The sequence below is a fragment of the Leptinotarsa decemlineata genome, unplaced genomic scaffold (assembly GCF_025532065.1).
Source record: "Leptinotarsa decemlineata unplaced genomic scaffold, Ldec_3_MD MMD2_tig00026361_RagTag_RagTag, whole genome shotgun sequence".
Classification (NCBI taxonomy): domain Eukaryota; kingdom Metazoa; phylum Arthropoda; class Insecta; order Coleoptera; family Chrysomelidae; genus Leptinotarsa; species Leptinotarsa decemlineata.
In genome coordinates this window covers 5,492,583-5,517,842 of record NW_027412704.1, presented here as the reverse complement: position 1 = coordinate 5,517,842, position 25,260 = coordinate 5,492,583, and the positions used below count along the sequence as shown (strand labels likewise).

Sequence of the window (25,260 nt, the reverse complement as noted above, 5' to 3'; positions counted from 1 at the left end):
AACAACGTTTAGCTCGTAACGACCCTGGAATCAATAAATTAGATATTGAATGCAAAAAACACGATATTCAATATTCTAAGCATCCATCCGATCTTGCAGCAAGACATTTAGCCGACAAAGAACTTGAATACAGCGCTTGGGATAGGGTTAAATCGAAGGACGCGAGTATTGGGGAAAGAGCAGCTGCATTACTTGTCACCAACATTATGAAAGCGAAAAGACATATGGGCATGGGTTGTAGTACCAATAAGAAAAAATGTAAGAGGAAACAAACGAAGAAAAATAAAATTAAAAAAGTTGCATTTGGTGCTGGGATAGTCCATAAAGTGCGAAATGTATTGAAGAAAGCTGGTGGGAATCAATTTGTGACGAATAATAGCAAAAAAGCTATCACTGTGGCATTGCAGGCGGCACGTAAATACCTTAAAGCTGCCGGTGGAAAGAAGAAAATCCGCACATCACGCATAATTCCTGTTCCCAAGATCGGTGGACTTTTACCATTGATACCAATTTTTGCTGGACTATCCGCACTAGGAAGTTTGGCGGGAGCTGCTGCTGGTATTACCAAGGCCGTGAATTCGGCAAAAGCCAGCAGAGCGGCTTTAATGGAAGCCAATCGTCACAATAAAACCATGGAGGCTGTAGCATTAGGCAAACGCGGAAGTGGAATATATCTCAAACCATACCGTAAAGGTTTAGGACTATATTTAAAACCATACAAAGCCACAAACAAAACAAAAAACTAATTGAACCCCTACCTCAGAGGCCTCTTACTGATCTCGATCTCAGTTATTATGCACAAAAAATGAAAATTCCACATTTTCGTGGTGTTTTTATGCGTGATAGATTACCATCTTCAGGTCCAAAACAAAACGAGACAGCTATTGTTAATTTAGATGGAATAAGTGGACCAGGAACACATTGGGTGGCATATAAAAAATGTGGGAAAGAAGTCACATATTTCGATAGTTTTGGAGATCTACCCCCACCATTGGAATTGACTCGATTCTTTCGAAAATGTTCGAATGTAAAAATCAAATATAACTATGATCGACAACAGAAATTTAATACAGTTCTCTGTGGTCACTTGTGCTTGCAGTTTCTCTCTAAATAATTTTCCAAATAAAAATGGATTCAACACCAAAACTGGATCGGGAGGCTATCAAGGGAATGGGGTTTTCACTTAGAATGTTTTCAAAATATGGTACCTTGAAAAAAATGGATAAAGTGATGCTTGCAAATATGCCTAAGGAAGTGATACTTGCATGTGTTGCACATGAGATTGCATATGTTTGGGAAAAGTTGCCTAAGCATCTGCAAGATGACATCGATATAATGAAACATAGATATTGTTATGAGCACCACCACCACGATCAAAATTCAGAATCGGATGTTAATGACGGTCCTATACCTCGGAAATCTATGTGTTGTATTTGTAATATAGAGGATGTGAATATTGGTATCAATAAAAATGATACTTATTACAATACAACACCTTCCAAAAAGTGTAAATTGTCTCAAATGTGCTGTTGCTGTGTACAATAATAAATTGAAATGTGTTTCAAAATATTCATCAGTCATGTCACGAAAGTTCGAGCTACAAGCTGTCGGGACAAGTGTCTTGAGTGCGGATTTTTTTCCACCAATTGAATTGGATAGGAACAGTCGTTATGGATTAGGACTTTTGGGATTCTATGGATGCAATACAATCAATAATATAACTGAAGCTAATAACTTAGTTAGTTTTAGAATCAGTAATGACAACTCATCGATACCCCAAAAGTTGACAATTGAAATTCCATGTGGTGCTTATGAAATAGAAGAGATCAATGCCGTCATACAGAAACATATCATGTTCAGATTGTTTCATGATAAAAAACCAAATGATGTCGTTGCAGATGATATTTTCTATCTACACGCCAATAATAATACATTCAAATGTGAAATGCGATCCAAATATGAAATTGATCTGACACATCCAAATTCAATAGCAGAAATGATGGGGTTCGCTCATGAAATATTTCCACCAAATCAGATACATGAATCATCATTACCAATAAACATTACAACTGTGAGACTTATCCGCTTAGATTGCAATATAATATCTGGTTCATATATAAATGGTGAAGAATCCCACATTCTTTTCTCATTCGATATTGATGTTGAACCTGGCTACAATCTTACTAAAGAACCACACAGTATTATATATATGCCTGTCAGTCCAGAAGGTCGTCAATTGATTCACAACATTACAGTGCGTATTTTGGATGAAAAAAATAACCTTATCGATTTTGGAAGTGAAGAAGAGATTTTCATTATTTTGGAATTGAAGAAAATCGAATAACTGTTGTTATGGGTTTCATTTATAATAGACAAAATCGCATTGAACAATCCCAAACGAGTTGCACTATCAAAAAGAAAGGTGTGCATAAAAAGAAGCTCATTCCACAAGTGTATGCTAAACAGTTAGCACATAACGCTCTGTCTGTGAGTGATCTTAAATTTTTGAAATCGATTGGATTGAAAGTGAGAAAATAACAATGGTGCTCGAAACAAACAATGAAAAGTTGAATATATTCAATGAACCAGTGCTCGATCATTCTCTCATAAGTTTACATGAGCACACATATAAGCCCTATGGATCACCGCTATTCAGGAATTCGGATGAAATCAGAATTGCAATCAATAATCAAGATGTTATACTAGATATTGCCGAGAGCTTCATTTACATAGAAGGTAAATTCACCCCCAAAGATGTAGCGAAAACATGCTATCTCTCGAATAATGCAATTGCATTTCTCTTTGACGAAATTCGTTATGAAATGGGAGGTGAACAAGTGGCTGTTGTTAGAAAACCTGGGATAACATCTACAATGAAAACCATGATATCATTTGGACAATCTCATGCTAACACATTATTGACATCTGGTTGGGGACTTTCACAATTGAAGCAAGATATCTTGGATACAAACAGTCATGTTTTTAGTGGAAAACTACCACTGAAATATTTGATGGGTTTTGCTGAAGATTACAACAAAAGTATCTTGAATGCCAAACAGGAATTGATTTTGATTATCGCTCGATCATTCAAAAACTCATATATAGGTGAGGTTGATGCTGATTTGGAAATAAATAAAATCGAATGGAAAATAAGGCATATTGTACCAGATGATAAACACAAGCTCAAACTTTTGAGTAGAATAAACAAAAGCGGTCTGAATGCCAAAATCAAGTTGGCGTATCGTATGTGGGACCTCTATGAACTACCATCATTACGTGGGACTTCTTCAGACATATGGGCCATCAAAACAACTAACGCATTGGAAACTCCTCGTTTTGTCATCATCGCATTCCAAAGTACTACCACATCTGAAGATAGAACACAAGATATTACAAAATTCACAACTGCTGATATCAATAGTATTCGAGTATACTTGAATTCTGAAGTTTATCCATATGAGCGTTGGAATTTGAATTTCGATAAAAAACTTGATGCTCCTGCTTATTATGCTTTTGAGAGTTTCCAGCGAAGTTATTATGATAAAGATATGAGTGAACCTCTGATGGACATTGGACAATTTAGAGAGAATCCACTATTCGTCATCGATTGTTCCCATCAACCGAATGCAACAAAATCATCAACTATTGATATAAAGATTGAGTTTGAGACGAGGAAGACCAAGTTTCCAGACAACACTAAAGTATATGCATTAATTTTGCATGATACAGTTTTAACATACAATGCATTGGATGGTTCAGTTCATAGCAGATATTGACACTTTTTTTTCACTCTATCATGTACTGTTTTATGATCTTTTTTTTTTTTTATTTGTAACTGACTTATATCATGTATTGTATTTTATATCATATTTATTGTTTTGTAATCATTTTCTATTGTATTTCATCAGATTTAAATAAATAAAACATGAAAATAATACAAAGTTTTTTATTTGACATTATTTATGATTCACAGGAACATACAGACTATCTAAAATAACTTCTTCCTCATAATCATCATTTTCGCGACCATCTTCAATTTCCTCTCGATTTTCATCATTCAATTCAAAGTGATGAATAATCCATTCTGGCAAGTATGGTTGGAGGCTATACAGGAATCTTCTTAGGTTCAGTTCAATCATAACCTCACAAAGTTGCCACAATTCCAATTCATTATCCAAAAATTTGTTGCAAACTTCTGCACCACTCCAATAGTTCTCAGCATCACGAAGGCATAATTCGATTTGTTTTTCATCATAGCATACACTCATATCATAAACGCTTGCATGTTCGGCTCCATCACCCAACACCTTCAATTTAGACGACAAATGTTGAACCGATGATTTGAGATCTACAATATCGACCCAATCTTGACTTGCGTACTGCATCCACATCTTTAAATGGTGGAACTGAAATCGAACAAAAAAAAAAAACAATAAGCAACCTCCAATTTTTCAGTGATATAATACTCACATTCCCATTTTACTTGTAGTTACAAAGTGAGTGTATTCAACTAAGTTAGTAATGTTTATATTTCCATATAATTATCATCTAATATATGAATATTAATAAAACAATAAGAAATTCATTATAATTACTATTATTATTCAATCATATTGAATTTGACTAGAGTTATCGTTTTCACACCAAAAAAAACTTTGTAAGCTATGACCTAAAGAAATTCACTATAAATTATTACTATTATTCAATCATATTGAATTTGACTAGAGATCGCGTTTTCATGCCAGCAAAACTTTGTTGGCTCTGTCCTAAATACATCATCGTATATTTACCACCTGATGAGTTGATACAAGATATATCGTCATCACTGAATTGCAACGAAATACGTTTTGGTAGCCATGTTTTAAATAATTTATCATTGCTCACATCTTGCAAAGTTAATAAAATTGATTTACCAAATCGTGTAGAATAAGTTGACATATTTTTAATTATGTACACTTCATCAATTGGCAATGATGATAAGGCCTTTTGCTCTAGTATTTCAACCTCCTGTACAATCAAATTATTAATTTTATTCAAGTCTACTTTTGAAACGGACATGATGAAAATATATATGAAAATATAAACAATTTCCAACAGACAAATACACTCACCGTCTTCCTTCTATTACGAACTGAATAACACTCTACCAATTGCTAACTGCTGCAGATATATTCGTCTACTGATTTCATAGTGTGCCAGGCATTTCTTTTATATTAAACAGTGTGAGTCACCCCCACCATGAAACCGTGAAAGATTCACATTGCTAGTTGCTATCCACTAGAGATGCCTGACGTCACAGCCAAGCCCATCTCCCAACTTGATGCGATAACAGTTGCCGGTACGAGCAAGCAGTGGTCGTTGCGGTCTCGGAGAGGGTAGACGCTAGGCAAACAGTCCTCGGCTGCCGTTGTGTCACCATGGATAGCGGGGCTAGAGCGAACCTTCATCGCTTCAGGAGAGGTGAGGGCAGACCGATGAATACGCATTACTCTGCCACACGTCGTGGAGTGAACATGTCGCTCTCTAGCCGTTGAACGGTTATTGCTGTGACGTCACTCCACTACTAACTTGGTGCCCTAACACCGATGGAGCATTTATTACTTGGAGGATCTTCGAAGTATGCAGACGTATGTTTGTACATAGACAAACAAGCACATGATGAAACCCTGTACCGTGCATTCTCCTACACACACACATAAACACACAAAATCTCATATGAAAAAAAAATCTGAACGATCCATGCACCAGACACTTCAAGGTCACAACGCCTTGACTTCACTGCACAACAAAAAAAACTTCACCAAACAACAACCAATAAAAAAAGCAATTAATACGTCATAGTGGTGGGGGGAGGCCGAGAATCAGCTGTAAACAACTACTAACAACAACAGGCAACTAGATGCCTATGAGAGTATAGAAGAAATAGGTAAACAAAATAATATTATGAATAACGATGACGGACCAATACCAAATAGCATACTATATAGCTTGTTAAAATAATATTGTTGGATTTACTGATTACAACATGTTCTGTCTTGATATTAATTTGAATATCCTAACAGAATGATGTAAATAAAATCCAACTAATTTGAATTAGAGTTTATTCATTACTGTTGAAAATAGGGAAGTCTGCGATGGTCGGTCGCAAATCAGAATATAAAAAATATAAGAAATACTTCGTTTTTATAATGCTATCCTGACCACAAATACAGAGTGATTCAGCTGTACATATATAACACCTTCCCCTTTAATATTATTCAATAAAATTAATTTAAAAAAACACAATTAATAGCCAAAACGTTCTGGAGGTTTAATTTGGCTTCTTCTTCTCAATGAACGATTATTATGATCAAAATCGTCACTTTCGTTATCTTTACCGCCACTATCACCACTTATATTACTGTTTTCACTCACCTTATCATTACTATCTACATGTACAGTATTTACATTATTTACAAGTAAGTCTGAACGAGAAATGATATCGATGTTACACGTTGCTGATGTATTCACAGGTGTAAAATCCTTTTAAATTTGATTTAAATCACGTTTCCATATGATTCCTTCAGTTGTTCGAACAAACTCTATCGTTTACCTCGAAGTTTTCCCTTTTTCTCCCCTTGAAATTATTAATTTGAATGTTTTGTTTCCTATTGACAGTATTTTTCACAGACGGCAAACATAAATCAAATTACGTCCCAACAACAGTTTTGCTGGTGTTTCACCTGTCGTAGTATGAGGAGTATTTCTGTAATGGAACAGAAATCGATTTATTATTAAATTCAAATCAATATTATTGCTATCATGTTTTGCTTTCAAAATTGCCTTTTTCATGATTTTAACTGCACTCTCCGCTTGTCCGTTAGTTGCAGGATGGTAAGGAGCGCCTGCAATATGTTCAACACCGCTGGCTTCAAGAAAACTTTGAAAACTTTCAGACAAAAAGGTTGTCGCTTTATCCGTATACAGTTGAAAAGGTAACCCAAATCTTGCGAAAAGTTCCCTAAAAATTTTGATTGTAGTGGAAGCCGTAATATTACCCACTTCAAAACATTCAATCCACTTGGACATAGCATCTTCTATAACAAAAAAATTTTTACCACCAACTGGGCCGAAAAAATCAGCATGAAGTCTGGTCCAGGATTCTTTAGGCCAGTTCCAAGTAACTAGAACTGATTTTGGTGGATTACTACCATAAATTTTACATGCATCACAGGACACATTGTAAAAATAAATTTAGATAGGCAATATTGTGAAATTAATTTTTTATATAGCTGAAAATTGTTTTATATATAGCTATAACATTTAAACATTACACAAGGACATATTGTAAAATAATAGATAAAGCAAACTGTAAAATTAATTAAGGTGTGGTATACCTGTATGGTATACCTGTAGAGCATGAATAGCGTTAGCTTAGAGAAGTTTCCTCTTCAATCTTACTCTTTAAGATGATCACTTGGTGATCGAAACACGTGTCGAGGTGTTAAAAATAACGATTTGGTGATGGGAAAAAACTCCAGTAATATTAATTACTACATCAAAGGTTCCAAACAGTGCATCATAAGATCATGAAGTTATGTCACTCTCAATATCGAGACCTTGTAGATGAAAAACTCGTCATTTTTTTAAATTTTAGATCTATTAGATGGATGCCAAATAGGTCAGGATTCAAATTATGTTCTCCATCATATTTTTTTCTATCTGGTATGAACAGTAACATACAGGTTCTCGTTGTAACTTCTGCTAGACACACTGTCTCATCCCCTAAAAAATAGTGGCTCCATAAAAGAATTCGTACGTAACATTCCTCAACTGAAAAGTCCCTTCCATGCATTCCACTCCCCGTTTACTAAATAATTCATATGGCTTCGGCTCTGAAGCCATGAACATTTCTCACCCTGATATCAAGTTCATTATCATGAATAACCAAAGGTAGCGTGCCACGGCATTTTGCGTGTATATTTCCAGACTAGATCGAATCGGTTCATTTCTGGTTGCTTTGTGAACTTTACGAAGAAATTAAGTTAGATGGAACGTGAACATATGAAATCTCGTGTCTGATAAGGAAAAGGAAGAAGGTATAGTAGTAGTAGACGATATTGTGCACACTTAAAGTTGGCGGCACTCTAAAAGGCCAAAAAAAACAATACATAGAAATGAACCGAACTAATCCACGTGGACTGTAAAATTGACGGTTCGTATTGGATAATTTTTTCTAACCGAGATTTATGATTGGCTGGAGAGTCATAAAATTGAAATTGAAGTCATGTTATGGTGACGAATAGAAATCGGGTAATGCGGGGATGGTTATAGCCGTCGTGCTATCAATGTTCAGTTCAGAAACTGATCGTGATTTGAGTGTTGAAATTTGATATTGGTGCAGTTATAATTACTTAAAATTGTGTTATCTGTTTGAAATGTGGAGTCCCTGGACGAGTACTAATAGTAATAACGAGTGTGATTACAACGCAGACTTTTTCCAATGTAGTGATTCCAATAGCAATGGTGATCAATGCGAAAAAGAGATACCAGTGAATAAGATTCGGATGCATTTGAATATTGAAACACAGAGAATATGTTTCAATGTATATAAGAATCTACATCTCAAGTTTGGTTTCGAGGGTAACAAACTATTACAACAAACATCAGATTTAACTGAAATTCCTCTCTCACCTGTACGTAAAATAGTCAAAAACGAAACTAATGAACGCAAGACGCGATGTGATACAGGATTACCAAAACCTTTAGATGTTAATCTGATAAAATCGTTGCAAAAAACAATATAGGACTGTTACAAAAGCAATTAGATGCCTACAATTGAAATCATAAGGAAGAAATTGAATACTTCCGGCCATAACGTGAGCTGCCGTGACAAAACTCTTCAGAATTGCATAAAGAAATCAAGGATTCAGATTTAAAATAATAAACGAACGTCAAGCAGTTATGGAAAGCAGAAGAATTGTGGAATTACGTAACGAATACTCAGAACCAATAACTAAATATGTCAAGAACAACAGTGAATTTTCTATTTGGAAGATACTTGGTATCACACTCACGACACAGTTACGAAAGGGTGGACTTATGGTTCGAGAATGTGTACGCCTAACATGCCTGCAAACAAAATTTGATAAGAAGGTAATGTAGCTAATTGAAGAGAAAGTATCTAATATCACCAAAAAAGACTGCCAGAAAAGGATTAAAACAGTAATTTTAGTTGAAACAGACTATATGGAAATTGAACACTTCCATATTTATGGTGGAAATAAATTCATTATTGATTTAGATGACGACAGTGATAGTGAAACAGAAAATATGTGGATGATCTCAGCTTGCTACCACTTGACGTTGTGTTGATGAGTCCAAACATGCTCTGCTATTCCCGATTTGCGGGTTCTTTCCTCGCTGTGTATTTTTCTTGTGCTCGGCAATGCGAACTTTCAGTGGCATCTTTGTTTCACCGATATAGAATTTCCCGGACTCTCAAGGTATCCACTAAAAGCAGTTTTTGAAATCGCAATCTACGTTTGGTGGTTTGGTTTTCATTAGGCTGGTTTTTCCGGATCTGATGTTGTACTTGGACCCAATCCTTCTCATTCTTATCGGCAATCCTCTGATGTAGGAAAGTACAATCACTGGTTGTGACGGCTTCTCTTCCTTGCGATACGCTTGCTGTCTTCTAGCCGAAGTCTGCTTCACTATCACTTTGGAGAAACCATTTCGTTGAAGATCTTTTCTGATGATGCCTAGTTCCTTCTTGACACCTTCCTTCGTATTACAGAGCCTGAAAGCACGATACACTAGACTCTTGATGATTCCTTTTTTAGTAGATTGATGATGGTTGGATTCGCGATTCAGATGCAGTCCCGTGTGAGTGGGTTTTCGGTATACAGATGTTTTCCACTTATTGTCGGTCCTCTCCACGCATACATCTGAGAATGACAATCAGTTGTAGACTTCCTTCCCCATTCTGAAGATGATGGAAGGTTTTATGCTGTTGATGTGCTCCATAATGGTGGCAAGTTGTGTCTTGTATTCTTTGTTGATTATTTTCTTTCTTTCTTCGGAACTCCCCACTTTTTTATGATGAAGAAGTGGAAAGTCAATAACGTTTTCCCAAAAAATAATCTGAGCCAAAAATATTCCCTTTTTATTGCAAACTCAATGGATTTTTGTAAAATGTTCATTCATGTTTATATATGATGTTAGTGTTTCTTTCTATATCTAGAAATCCCATACTACACATCAACTAAGTAGCAACCTTTTCCTGAAGCTCCTAAAAATAAAAAGGTCATTCCTACGCCCATGTATCAGCATCCCTCCAGTTTATCTGCTCCGAGCTGATCGTTTTCACAATACATTTTCAACGTTATCGCGGATCGCGCGAGAAAAGGTCATCGCAAGGATCCGGAAAATAAATTCACGGTTTGTTCCTCGGGAATATATGGTGCGTGGCATGTTTATACACTATTGTTGGTTATGGCGACTCTGCCATAAACTCGTCACATAATATTAAATCATTTCCGTGAAAGCGGAAGCTGCCCGCCGGAAATTTAATTTCAGGGACAAACACAATTCGTTCGTGGTCGAATAGGAGTCGATTTGGTGCGTTCCTTTATTTCTCAACGCTCGTGCTGGCGCTTGTTATGAGCCACATTGATGGCTCGTTTATACAAATTATTGATGGACGTCAGCGTTTCATTTTTGGCGTCATTCATAATCTAATAACAAAGGCGTTTAAATTAATTTTGGATCGTCAATAATTTATTATTTTCAGTATATTCAAGCTCCCATTTTTGGTTTTCTACCCCACCAGTATAGAATTTGTCGCAATTCTTGGAATCTCAGTCCGCGTTTGGTGGCCTGGTTTTCGTGAGGCTGCTACGGAATGTGTTTCCGGATATGAAGTAGAAGTAAAAGAATTGGGTCTAAGTACAACATCAGAACGCACTTAGACCCAATTCTTCCTATCTTTTTTGACAATCCGACGCGGAGAAGGGCGAGCAGTGGTTATGATGGCTTCTCTTCCTTGTGAAGCTCTTGCTGTCTTCTAGCCAGTATCTGTTCCACCATCACTTTGGAGTAACCATTCCGTTGAAGACCTCTTTTGATATTGCCTAGTTTTTTTCGAAAGCATGATCCACTAGAATCTTGATGGTGAATTGATGGTTGTTGGATTTCAAATCACACACATCACAATCATACTAGACAATGGTCTGAACTATTCACCCTGGTTCAGGACGATTGAGTCATCTGTATAGTCTAGTTTGTGGTCCAGAAAACGTGGTCCACTGAAAACAATGGTTACAAAGTTCTTCTCTGGTTTCAGCCCTTTGCTGCTACTGTTATTGCTGTTTCTCTCATAATGGTGGTGTATACCAAACCATCTCTGAACATGCAGCTCTTCCATATCCAGCTTCTACTTCCAGTAGGTATGTTCCTCGTTGCCTGAACGATTGATAAATTTTTGCTTACTCTTTAACTTGATATAAAGCCATTTCCGTTAGCATATCAGGTATGTGCAGGTATTGATTTTGACATAGTGATCTTCTAGCCAGTAGTACGATCCTGGTATGCCTCTTAATGCAAATGGCAGGAATCTGATTATTTCAGTCTGTTGCCAAATCTTGTTCAACCATTACAGATTCTGTAATAGAAGTGGCTTCAACCAGTTTCTATGTTTTTCGAATGTATTCCAAAACCAAACTTGGTCTAAGGGTTACACGCATTCTTTCAAGTAAAAACTACTTTTTTCAGCGCTATTCCCAATTCAAATTTTGTAACTTTCCATAGTAAATGATCGATATGTGAAGCCATGAGCGCTAAAATTCTTCTTCGAAACTAGACCTATTGAAAGTGAAATTGGCATGTCTTCTCGATTTTTCATATTATTGTACATACAACATCCTGAAGCGATAAATGCTTACAGTACAAAAAGGCTACATTCAGATTAAGGTGATCTATGACTATAGATTCGTCAGATCCTGGTCTCTGTTTTAGATTGGCTGATGCAAATGCTATTTGCTGAATTCACGAATATTAAACTGATCACCTAACAGAAACTAAAAATGAAAGAATCAACAAAAGAGCAATTGAGGAAGCACAAGGTATCTGAATGTTCGTCAATCACTCTTCACAACTCTTACTGTAGAATTTATTCTGGAAGTTTACTGCAGTATTCTATGATATGTGAACATGTTCCGTGTTAGCCCAGTCATGCCTGCTCTGTTATTATAAGATATGAAGAGTTTTACTACTGCTAATGTTCGTATGGTTGTCGTTACTGCCATGATTTCCAATCGAGCAAGTGTTGTACTCTGTAAAGTTTGTTACTAGCAAACCCCTATTTCATCTTTGACTACGGAGCCGAGAAGCATATATTATGGCGGATTCAATCAGTATTGAGTATAGTCAAATAATCAAGTCTTATATCAATTCCTATTTCTTCCTATAGCGTTGGGCCATCATCGATTCTGCCTAAATTTTCATTCGGTCAAAATGTTGATTATTCCAAGATGCAGTATCGCTAGCAGATATTCAACTTCACCTCGGAATCCTCTTGGAGAATACTACTCTGTTGTACTTAATTGAGTTCATGCTGAGCCTTTCTTCTTTGGTCCTTCTAGTTATATATTTTACATGGACCAGACTGACTGAGTCTTCTGCATAACCCATGTACTTCATGGTTCAGAAAACGTGGTAACTCCATCACAAAGTTCCAAAAAGATAGAAACGAGATTATCTCTGTTTGCTAACTGTGGTATTTCTCTCATGATAGTCGTATGTACCAATCTTGCTCTATGCTTATAGTTCATTCATCTTCAGCTTGTACGGCCTCTTTTCCTTAATCTATTTTTTATTGTACGTATACAAACATTGGTATGTTAGCCTTGGTGCGGCCATAATATGCCTTTCAATCTGAATGACATGCAACTGGTAATTCTCAAGACTTTCCCCAGATCGTGTCAATTTTTTCCTAGTATCGAAATCGAGCTAGCCTTGATCAGACTCTCTCTGTTTTGTATGTTTCTGAGTGAAATCTCTAGTACTTTCTTCGGCATTACTGAATGAATGTCGCCCAGTTTCGATGACTGATATGGTTGAGAAGGTCAGAAACAAGAATTGCTCTACCAGACACTGCACGCCAGAACTGCACGTACGTTAACCAACAAACTAGACCGAGTCTAGTTCATCCTCTAATGATGCAGATCCGGTGTTTGAGAACAATCTTTGCATAATTAATGAAATAATGAATCACAAATGATTTTGTTCATGATAAGTTTGCTAAAAACATTGAAAAACCTAAACTATTTTGAGAAAAAAGAAGAAAGACGTCGCCGCAAAGGAGAAAAGAGGAAAAAGAATATTGAAGAACGAAAAGTATGCTTAGCTGAAAATACATCAGAAACGAAACCTTATTATTTTTTTTTTCAGAACAAATAGATAAAGAGTTGTATCTCCGAGATCTGAAACTCATAAATAGGAATCATCAACATGATAGGAGGAACTTTTGTTACAAAATCAAAAGACGAAGGGAAGTCCATATCATCCAGACGAAAGTTTCGAATCGAAATATCCATCAGAAGTCAACAAGAGAGGAGAGAAATTGAAGATTCGAGAGAGTAGAAAGGAAAGGAAAATCAGAGAAACGGATCACATGGATAGAAATGAGAATGAGTTTTAGGGATAAAGAACGTGATAGAAGTCCTACTTTTACTAACGCAGGATCAATTGGTCTGACAGGCATCACATATATCCAATGGATTCATTTGGGACCTAATCCGCAAGTTCTACCACAAATCCTTCGACATATCCATAAAGACAGTTTGGCTTTGTGTAAAACTTTTTCCAAGTGAGCGTTCCAGGTGAGTCTTCGTTCCAAACGGAATGACCCCGCCATTAAGTGGCGTTAGATCATCCAATTTTCTCCTCCTGGTGAAGGGGATTAACACAGTTTTGCTGGGGTTGACAGACATCTGCTTCCTCAGGCACCAACTGCGAACATCGTCCAACGTGCTTTGGAGGATATTACAAGCTACCATTCCCGGCGTGGACCTTGACAGGATGACAATGCCATCTGCATGAGCTTGCAGATCAACGTTTCTTCTGTCGAGGGCATCAAGCAGACTATCCACCAGGAGCGACCCCAGAAGGGGAGATAGTACCCCACCTTGAGGACAGTATCTGGTGACCCTAAAGCTAATAGCCTCTCCTTGAAGTGTCGTAGTTGCATTTCTGTTTACCAGCATGGAATAAATCCAGCCAGTTATGGTCGATTCTATACCTTTCCTAGCCAGAGACAATCCTATAGATTCAGGTAGTGCATTGTCAAATCCTTTAATATCAAGAAATACAGCAACCGCAAGCGTACTAACAGATTGAAACACCGATCACATTACTGGGTATTGAAACAAACCGCATCTCTTACTTGTTTACAGATTGAAACATTCATCAAATGAAATCAATAACCAACGTGGTGCATATTCAGTGACTTGACCATCACTTGCGAATAATTCAATAGTTTAGACTAAAAGCAAACTTGGACGTTCGAACGAAATTCCCGATGTACATATTTACGTTTTTCGTTCTTAAAATCAATTTACTTATTCATATACCAACCCCTTCAGTCAGCTCGACAATTTCGAGTCACTCTTGAATTCAGTCTTTGGCCTCGCCTTTGCTCTTTATTGAGACTAATAAGTGCTCTTGTTGAAATGGGAATACTTCCCTATCCTCGTCGCAAATGAAGTGTTCCTGGGCAAGTGTGCTGATAAGGCAGATAGGACAAGATAAAAGACACTCTACCAAGACCTACGGCAGGTTCATTCAAGCACTGACTGCAGGGCTTTACTAGGGATGGAGTTTAGTGAACAAGCATAGGCGTATCAATATTTTTCGAGGATTCCAAAAAGTGTTTATGTAGAATTCAGAATTTTTCTTCCAACAATTATCATGATTGGAATGAACAAAAACCAGGCTGGTGGGCCGTGGTAGAATAGAATTTATACTACCAAATGTTTCGTATGTCACTGCGGCAGACATCATCAGTGATATGTGCATTGACTGCGAGGAAGAAAGTTATAGCTCGAAGTTTCGGCAACGACAGACTTATCAAAATAATATTTGAATCAACAGTCTTTATTTCAGCACACAAAAGAGTTCATAACATAATTTGACTGGGAAGAAAAGTTTTTTGGCTTCTCCATCATTGAACAAAATATCTGGGAAACTTTCAATATAAACTTTTCATAAAGATGTGTAGATCATACACACTGGAAGATACAAACTGGAAGAAAAGATACAAAACATTTTTAATTTTTTTTATTTTCCAACATAGTCTCCCTTCAACTCTACACACTTCTCCCAGCGTTTCTTCCATCTTTGTAACCCGTCCAAAAAGTACTCGGCATTTTTCTCTGCAAAATAATTGTTCTCGAAGATGGTTGCCCCTTCATTTGCCGAAAAACTCAGTCTTCCTAGCACAATTCCTAGATGAGGGAAAAAAAGTCGCTTGGGGCCAGATCCGGTGAGTAAGGCGGATGGTCAAGCAGTTCAAACCGTATTCCGTGGATTTTCGCCATGGTAACCACTGAGGTGGGAAACGGTGCTAAAACAGGATTTTTTTCTGCAAATATGGCCTTTTTCCGCAAGTTCTGCCTGCTTGTTAAGTAATGATACGTAAGTAATGATTCTGCTGATTGATTTATAGATTCTGAGTATAATTTTCCGTTTCTTTGCTAGTTTCAAATCTGGAGTAAAACAGATTTTTAACATTCGAGTTAACAAATACCACCCTAAATAAATGTAGTAACATCAAATTATCAAATATAGATGTCGCTTACTCGGCGATTCTTCAATATTGTTTTATTTTTACCAAATATTTAAAATGTTAAAAATGTACCATCGATGACAGATATAGAAAAGGCAATTGTGAAATACTAGGAATTCTTCTTAGAAACTTCAAACCAGTGAAATTGGTGGGTCGGATAATCAAAAGGAGCATGGATTGAGTAACATCAGATATTGTAATTGTAACTTTTTGCATGAGGAGAACAATTCGAATACAACCTTGTCGAATCCGTCGACATACAGCCTAGTTACTGGCGTGAAGTGCCGTCAGTCCTTTCAATTTGTTTTTACTTTGATATTCGTAAGATCGTGACGTTTAACAACGCCTCCCTTTTGCAAAAAATCAAGGTAGTATTCCTTAGACTATTTTAAGGATATTTTGTCCTCTGATGATTTTTGATAGGGCGCTCTATTTCAAAGAAACGGAGCGAAAAAGACAAAATATCCTTAGAATAGTCTGAAGAATAGTCCCTTGAATGTTCCGCATGTTTAATAAACACTCTGTATATGCGCTTGTGTTCTCAAAGGTTTATCCAGTTTTCCATATCGAAAAACCAATAGTTCATTGAAATAATCGATTGTGGAAATAAAACTAACCTAATTCACAAATGCACACACGGTTTATTAACTTAATTCGATGGGAGATTGAGGAATAAATTGAAAAGGATGTCTCTGCAGGTCTCACACAAATGGCACATAATTCACATTTGAAATGTGTTCGCCTTCGACTTTCGAGCTAACATCATCTTTTGAATAGGGGAACATTTTTGTGCATAATACTTCAACTAGAAGTATTCTCATAGAATGTTTCCTGAATTAATTATCATCAAATATTTCGCAAAAATGACAATAAAATTCCACTTTGGCAGTTCTCTATTTTCCTTGAGAGTATACATCGCCACCTTGCGGCCATAATTCCCTCGAATTGTGACTGTGATACATTTCAATGTCAAACTCTTGTTCTTCAATAGTTTCCATCAACTTTAATTGTTTATTATATTTATCCTAATCTCTGAACGGTTACTTGTCCGGACGCCAATGTTTAAGCGCAAAGGGGCAAAATCCACCCCTCGCGTCGGATTCACTCACCCTCTATGTACAGCTTCACATAAATTTCGTTTATATATTATAGTTTGTTTTGAATTTCATGATAGATCGAATCGATGGACCGTTATAGATTTGATGTTAAATCAAACGACATTTTAATTTCGCACGAGTAATAACGCTCTTCCCTTTGTGGACGTTATTCAAATTATTTACCATTTTGCATAATAAATTGTTTCCATTATTCTCTGCAGTTGCACGAATTCGTTTAATGACTGAAAACAGTGGAAACTGACGATTAGGTTTAAATAATTCACATACATCATCAAAATAATCGACTGTGTAATATAAATTTGAGATGGAACGAAGTATTCATTAACCAAAAAGCGAAACAGAATTCAAAAAGAAATAAACTCAAAAGTAGAAAATGAAATTTTTCATGTACACACGAAATTAACCAACAAAAAAATCAGAAGAAGAAGTACGAAACCAGCAAAGCCATCGCGTCGTAATTTTATATTTGAAAGAGACATTTCCTAAGTTACTATGCCCAAAAATTTTAGCATCGAATTCGAATAAAGAATGAAGGTTATCCTGTTCCAAAAATGTTGCCTCCAGCACAATCTGTGAGTAAAGATTTTTTTCAGCAGCCTACCGGAAAGTTGTCACTTTCCGGACACTTTTTCTTCGAGAAAGTAGCATTTTCCGACCTAGTTCAATAATTACGTACTTTCTGGACTAGGTCGGAATGAATAACATCGTCGTTATCATTGTAGGTAGTAAATATGAAAATATTGGTCGGTATAGTTTTGATAAATGCGGATCATCATTACCATAACAGCAAAATAACGACTAACAACTATTTGACATGAAGTAAGTTGACATTTCGACAATAAAATATGAAATGCAACAGCGAAAAATATAAACATAGACACGTTCACAAAATTTATCGCAAAAATGAGCAGAACAAATTCGTTACAGAAGCAAATAATGAAACATATATCTAATGCTAAAGGTAATTTCAACAAAATATTACGATTGTAGGGTATAAAACTATCAACTCAATCTAATTCATTTTCAAACATCAACAGTAATTGAGTCAGCCGTTGCGTGTTGACGGGAAGAACTAACAAAAAATGTCAATTGATCTAACAAACGACAAGGAATACATTTTGCTTGTCAAATTACCAGATTCCAAAACACATATTGAGAGCTTCTTTGTTGTAATTGACTAGAAATATAACAGATTATTCGTCAATTACAAAAAAGAAAAATGTTCGATTCAGTCTGTTGGTATCCACAGTGTTTTTGGACTTATTACGTAAATAACTGTTGTAAATTATGCCCGAAAGAAAATAACGCCGGCCGCCACTGCTAACCATAAACCAAACGTGACGTAGCTAATAGCGCGCGAATGTACGATGATTCCACGCCACTCTAGAAGCAGCGAGAATAACGCTAACGATTTCACCGGAACTTCGGTGACATTTCTACGGCATTCGATTACGATATCCACGAGGATATCGACACAGTCAAGTGGACGTTACAGTGCGGTACGCGAAGTGACCCAGTAAGGCGATAGACATTCAAATAATAGTTGAAGTTTTAGTTGAAGTGTTCGTTGTGTTTAAAGTGAAATAAAGTTAAGTTTGATTATTCAGTGTAGTCAAATTGGTCAACCCACGGGGAAAAACGTAAGATTACGACCAAAACGAAATAGAGGATACCATAATTCGCGATCGCTTTGTGGTAGGATTAAAATAATTTTCGATTGATTCATGTTTCAGAATAATAAACTAAATCTAGTTGGCGATGTAAACTCTTTTGTAGATTATTTCCCTGTGGGGGTTTTCAATAATAGTTTGACTTTTTGTGTCTAATAACAGTCTTTACGTTATCAAGTTAGTTTCCTCAACAAACCGTAATCTTAAAAATCCCTTCTTTTAAATTTTTTGACATTATTTTTGGAATTTTTCTGAACGACTAGTTACCTATGTACTAATATTTTTCAAAAGTACCTGCCTTTTTGACAGAATCTGAATACGGAAAGCAATTATATGATTTCATTAAAGTAAACTTGACTGTAATACGTCACGCTTCTTCTCGGTACCCTGTATATTGAAAAATATTTCATAAAAGTCCAATGCATTGATATCTAAAATTTTTAAAGTAGACATTTTTAGATAGGTAACTTCAACTCCTTCATTTCAAACTTCTAATGAAAGCACGATGTGATTATGTATTATCAACAATGATCTAGAAAAATATCAGTTTTTTCCACTTCGGTGATTAAATACAAATGTGCTGAAGCCGAACAAAATAACCGTATGCAGTGACCGAGACAGTGACATTGTGGAATAAGAATTACGAAGAGCGAGAAGAAATCGTAAATTGTTTTTTTATGACATTTAGCATTGATGAAAATTGATGGGGGGTACAGAGTGGCAGCTGCTAACCCAACATCTTTTTTCTTTTATTTTTTTCTCACTTTGAGACCGTCTTGTTTTATAGTCACTCCCCGATAGACTTTGCCACTACAATTAAAATTTTCACCCCAATCAAAATGCTGGTTTTACACCAATCCATTTTTCGAAGTTGATTTAAGGGCAGAAAGTGTTAAGTTGTGTAAAATGAAAATATTTTTCATTTTATCTATGTTAAAGTCATCAATTGTTTTCTTGGAACTTAACGGTCTATATTCAATTGAAGAATTGTTGTTTTAGGAAAAACCTTGGGTTTCTGTCCTAAATATTCGTCTCTCCTTTCAAGTATCTTTGGATTTTTTTAATATATTTGGTAGATTCTACAAGATTTTTAATGGAGGATTGAACAAAAACACTGGATTTTCAAATATATGCCCAACAAAAAAAAAGTTCTGAAATAATTTGACAAAAAGTTAGGACTCGAGCAAAAATTAACCTTGAATAGAATAGTATTCAATGGTAAAATTTTTCACTGGTTCAGTTGAGAATAATGTTGCTCTAGCGATAGATTTAAAAAAGAAAAAAATATGACAGCGGTGGGATTCGAACCCACGCCCTTTCGGACTGGTGCCTAAAACCAGCGCCTTAGACCGCTCGGCCACGCTGCCTTGTGATGGTTGATCAGAGGCAAAGCTACATAAGATGTAATTAGGAAATTGGACTTTCGTTACTAATAACTAATGATTTTAGACTGAGTCTGAAATTCATAGTGAAGAACTGTAAAGTATTAACAAGTCCAATTGGAGGTTTTTTCTTATCCGATGTTGAATTCTTCGAAAATATTCACCATCATTCTTATAAGTGGTATACAAAAGTTTGATACCATCAATTTTATTTTCGTGTATTGAAAAGACCCATTGTCTCATTTTTTATAATGAAGTTAATTCCTATCAGTAATGAACGCAAGATTAAACACGTAGCGAAATCGTTCAAAGAATAAAAAATCCAACAAGATGATGACTTTAAATAATCGAAACGAACAACCCTGAATGAAAAATTTGGCATTGAGACTGTGAGAAATCATGAAAAACGATAAATTGAGTTTACAAAGGGATATATTTTCAATGCAAAGGTAACCCCTTGTGAGCCACCCCCTCCCCACAATAACCCCCATATCAGAGAAATTTCAAATTGAAATAGTTTCGAGTGATGCTTTATTGAAAGATGTAAGAAATAAGTATGTAGATATTCACATTGTTAGGTACATAAATTCATAGAAACTAATAACCTGAACAATTTCTGGATGTTTACAAACAAACCATCAACTGTTACGACCATGAGTTGAACAATGAAATAAAATGATTCAATAGAAATAGTTAAAAACTTTTCAAAATTTGTAACTTTGGAGCCCAATGAAGTCTTTTGTTTCTCATTTTTCTATACGAAAGCAATAAATTCAAAATTGTTAGGGATTTGATATCCATTTTTATCAAAATTCATCTTTCAAGTTCTGTGACTTAAAATCTACGGGAATTTTTTAGCGTGTATTCATTAGGTATATTTTTCAAAAAGAAAAATGTGCTGGTTATCAATAACTTGTTGTATTAAATAAGTCAGCCTATCAAAAAATGATTACACATATTTATCTTAACATTTTTCGAGACCAAAATCTGCCTCCGTCTTGAGAATTTAGAATTACCTATTTCTTGCACTTTTCCTTCACAAAATTCGTCTAATTTTCAAATTTTTTCATTGTCTGTCGACATTTACTGATGAGTAAATGATTTTTGGGGGTTGATACGTACGCCTCTGGCAAAGAACAAAGTATCGGGCATCACAGTATCACATGAAAACGTCACATGCATCCAAGAAGTTCAAAACGAAAATAAAGAAGAAGAAAGTACGAATGTGGTAGGTATGTATGTGACAGAGCGACAAGCTGCAAAAGAGTTTGATTGGACCACGAAGTGATTCGAAAGCGAAGAAAGTGACAGAATGATATTCACACAATGTGATCGGAGTTTAGTGTTGAGTTGTTATTTGTATTATTAAAAAAAGATTTTGAATGATGAACTCATAAATGGAACATTGTAACATCGCAAGTTCCTAGAATATATTGTATTTATGAAGTAACTTATCAGAAGTAAACTGACAGTTTACAATTTCTACACTTATAAAAAGTTCTCCATTACAATTCCTAATTTTTTAGATTGTGCAATAGACTAGAAAGGTCAATAAAAGTTCATTTGTCATAGAGTATATAGGTTCTATATTCGTATTTGCATTTGCACGATGGTTTGACACATCTATTAGTATGCGGTATCCTGATTTTTCAATATGAAATACAATTTAGTTTTGACTTTCAGGAGTTTTGGAAATTTAATTTCCAACAGGTAACCTTGGTGATCAACAACACCATATTTTTGAGCTCTTCTGATCTTTTTTTAATGGTGAATAATGAAAATCTATTGAAAAATTTAAAAAAATTAATTTTTTGTGGGAAATTTACAGCACTTTTTTCCAAAAAAGACTTTTCATCTACACTCTTTACCTTTCGTTGATGAATATTAGGATATAGAACTAGATAAAATTCACAGCTTGAAGTGATCCTATTCAATTTTATAATTTTTGAAATTCATCACATAATTTTTCAATACATCTTCAGAAAACATGCAGAATCTTCAGTATCGGATGAGTTTTCAATTATATCAATTATTCTTCTAAAAAAAATACAAAAAAAACATCTCATTAATTTTTTTTTAGTATATTAAAAAAATATACCTGTTAAAATAGCAGTCGCAATCGCACTTCCCATCGTTTCAACTTTTTTCATAACAAATCAAAGTTCACATCAATAAAGAACGCGAGTCAAAACAAAACAATCACCGTAAGCACAAAGCGGAACCGTCAAAGACTAGAAAATCCAATTAGGAAATCAAATCATCGTCCAAAACAAAATACTCTCAACGACGTAGAGCGCTCTCTCGAAAAGTCCCGGAGTTGGAAGTTTAAAGAACGCGTGTTCGGCGCGAACTGTAAGCACGACGACGGCGTCGCAAGTGGGGACGCTCACCCTCCATTGTGGAGCGCCGGTGGTTCTCCCCTTCCCTTATTATTCACCGTCCCGACGCATCTATATGGCCTAACGACTGACTAGTAAAAAAACAATAGGTGCCGGATTAAGGAAATAGAAGGAAAATCGTCTCTTATTCAAGGTTTTTTGACCTGGTCGTTATTCGATGAAATCGAGTTATGGGGATGTAGGGTACATAATAGAAGTCGAATTGGACTGCAAAATTTTCAGGAGTCTTTATGTTAATTTCGTTATTTTCTTGTCTCGTCAATATTACTGCTCTGTGTTTTCTCTCTCATCTTTTCATGACATCAATTCCAACAATCTTGTTACTTGTACTAGTTTTTTCATATGTACGTTGTTACCTTGTTGAATGATTGTCGTATTGTCATGAGGATATAAATAAAAAGTATACAACTATCTTTCAATGTCGTCAAAATCATTTATTTTTCGGTAATTCTTTACTCATGGCATTTCAGAAATTAACATTCTGTATAAGTTTGTCAAGAACTAACGCGTAGAATTTCGATAAACAATAAAGGATACAGATACATTCATTATTGAAGCCCATCAGTGATAACGAATAGTTCTGACTAAGATCATCCAGCAAATATCAATGAACCAGAAAGAGCGTTGTTCGATTAATAACCTTACTGATAATTCTGTCTTACGTCGACGCTTGGTTGTAGGTTCTTGCAGCAACGAGCGATGAGACCTGGAAAGTAGTCAGATTGAGACTCCGGCTTCAAGTCACAAAACCTTTACAGCGTGAGACTACCTGAGTGTAGTAAGAACTTCTTTGAAATGGCTTCAAAGTCGAAGCAAAACGTCGAATAACTGAAAACGCCAGTCCCTATTGGAACTTCCGAACAATGAAAGTCGGTAACGGCCATTTTGTTGAAGTTACTTCTGTCAAATTAGTTGCCATGTAGTCAGTCGGTTTTGCCAAATCACCATAAACGGATATAGAATTCAACAACACGTGCAAATAATAAAATGGTTTTATCAAAACAGATGTTCTGTTCGGGCATTGTACCGCCGCGCTTCGCCCATTTAACGGTCGTCATAATCGTCCTATCGAGAGGACTGTACGCAATGTGGTGGATAAATTTGAGTCCACTGGTTCAGTAAGCGATCGACCAACAACCGTACGTCTACGAAACGCAATATCTTTCGAAAATATCGCCGCTGTCTATGAAAGTGTGCAGGAGAATGTGAAGCAGTCGAGGCGTCGCTCACAAGAAGTCAGCCTTTTGCAGACTTGGGCCTGTACCCGTAGAAAATTCAATTGACCCAGGAACTGATAGTGAACGACCATAGTAAACGATGCGTGTTCGCAGAATGGGCTCTGGAGCAGTTGGCAACTGACCCTAGATGAATGGGTAGGTGAACAAACAAAATTGTCGCATTTGGGAAGATACAAACCACATGAGACCCAAGAGCGTCCAATGCATCCCGAAAAAGTCACTGCATGGTGTGAATTTTTGGCTGGCGGCGTCATCGGCCCATATTTCTTTGAGAACGTTGGCCAGGCCATCACTGTCAATGGCGAGCACTGCAGGTCGGTGATTTCCAACTTCTTTTGGCCTGAATTGGATAATCTGGACATCAACAGGAAGGCGCTACGTGCCACACAGCTCATTGGATATTCTGCAGGATAATTTGAGGGCATTGTCATCTCACGTGGAGTTGATATGAACTGGCCACCGAGATAGTGCGTTTTGACCCCATTAGACTTTTTCTTGTGGGTTTTCTTAAGTCGTAACCCATGCCATCGGTCAAATTCAGCCTGATTTATGAGACAGAGTCATGGAAAATTGGACGTTTCGGATGAGCTCCATCCAGAGAAGTTGTGGCGGACATTTGAACGATGTTATGTCCCACACATAATGGCATCAATAGGTCTTTCAAACGAATACAATATTTCGATTTGGTCTTATTTAAATTTAAAGATAGGAAGTTCCTAATAAAAGGCCCGTTATCTAGGATAAGCGAAAGTATAGCTTGAGTGACGACTGGCCGAGTTAAGGAATAACGTTAAGGAATTGAATCGGGTATAGCCTCTACCATGGTTATTTGGTCATGTTAGATGATTGCTACAATTGGGATCCGGTTTTCAATGAGTGTTCGAATAATTCAATGGTCTGGTTGATGTACCTATTATGTATTACATATTGGCGGTACAGCATAGGTAGTACTCCTTGGAAGAGGGCTAGTCTCCATCCTCTTTCTTCGTCGTACACCGTTAGAAAACGCGCAGGTTGTGATGATTCTCAAGTCTCAAGCATCTTCCTATATATTTGACAAGCTGTACTCTTGCGCTGTTGTCTTGAATTTATAGTTCTCTATGGCATCTCGGTCACCCAAGAAATATCTGTTTTGCTTTGCCATGAACATAAAACAATACATTCATTTTTAAGAAGGTTTTGGTCGTGCCATTGAAAATTCAATCTCTCGGTGTTATAAATTGATAATTTTACTGTCGTCTACGTGGAGTTCTTATTAAATGAATAGTAAGCTCATTCACACACCAAGTTATAGTCTCAATAAATTCTTGTACTCACCTCATCTGCATATCGCATCTACTTCTCCATGTTTAGAAGTTATTTTTTTTTGTCTGAAGGGTGTTGACGATCGATAGCTGAACAAACCTTTCATTTTTCAAAAAACATCAATTATAGTTTGTTCAAATAGTTGTTATAGGTATATTGGTTTATAACTTTTAATTTCATATAACTTTATTGTTAATAGGGTCTGAATACTTTGTTTTAGAAAAATTTTGAGTTTTAGAACAATTTATTATTGTCACATTTGTCATTTTCAGGAAAATAAATGGACTAAAAAGTTGAAACAGTTCTTTTAAAAACTTCCGAA

The 25,260-nt window shown here is 36.1% G+C and overlaps 1 protein-coding gene and 1 non-coding gene across 2 annotated transcripts in view; both read right to left on the bottom strand.

Annotated features, from left to right (window-relative positions):
- The window catches only part of gogo (thrombospondin-1 like protein golden goal), a 398,554-nt gene extending 376,042 nt beyond the window's left edge, over positions 1–22,512 (bottom strand). The window contains exon 1 of the mRNA XM_074184938.1: positions 22,095–22,512. The gene's annotated coding sequence lies outside the window, so the exon portion shown is untranslated. The remainder of the gene's footprint in view (positions 1–22,094) is intronic.
- Positions 19,902–19,981, bottom strand: TRNAL-UAG (transfer RNA leucine (anticodon UAG)). Its single transcript has one exon. It is a non-coding gene; the product is annotated as a tRNA-Leu (tRNA).
- Positions 22,513–25,260: the final 2,748 nt, after the last annotated feature.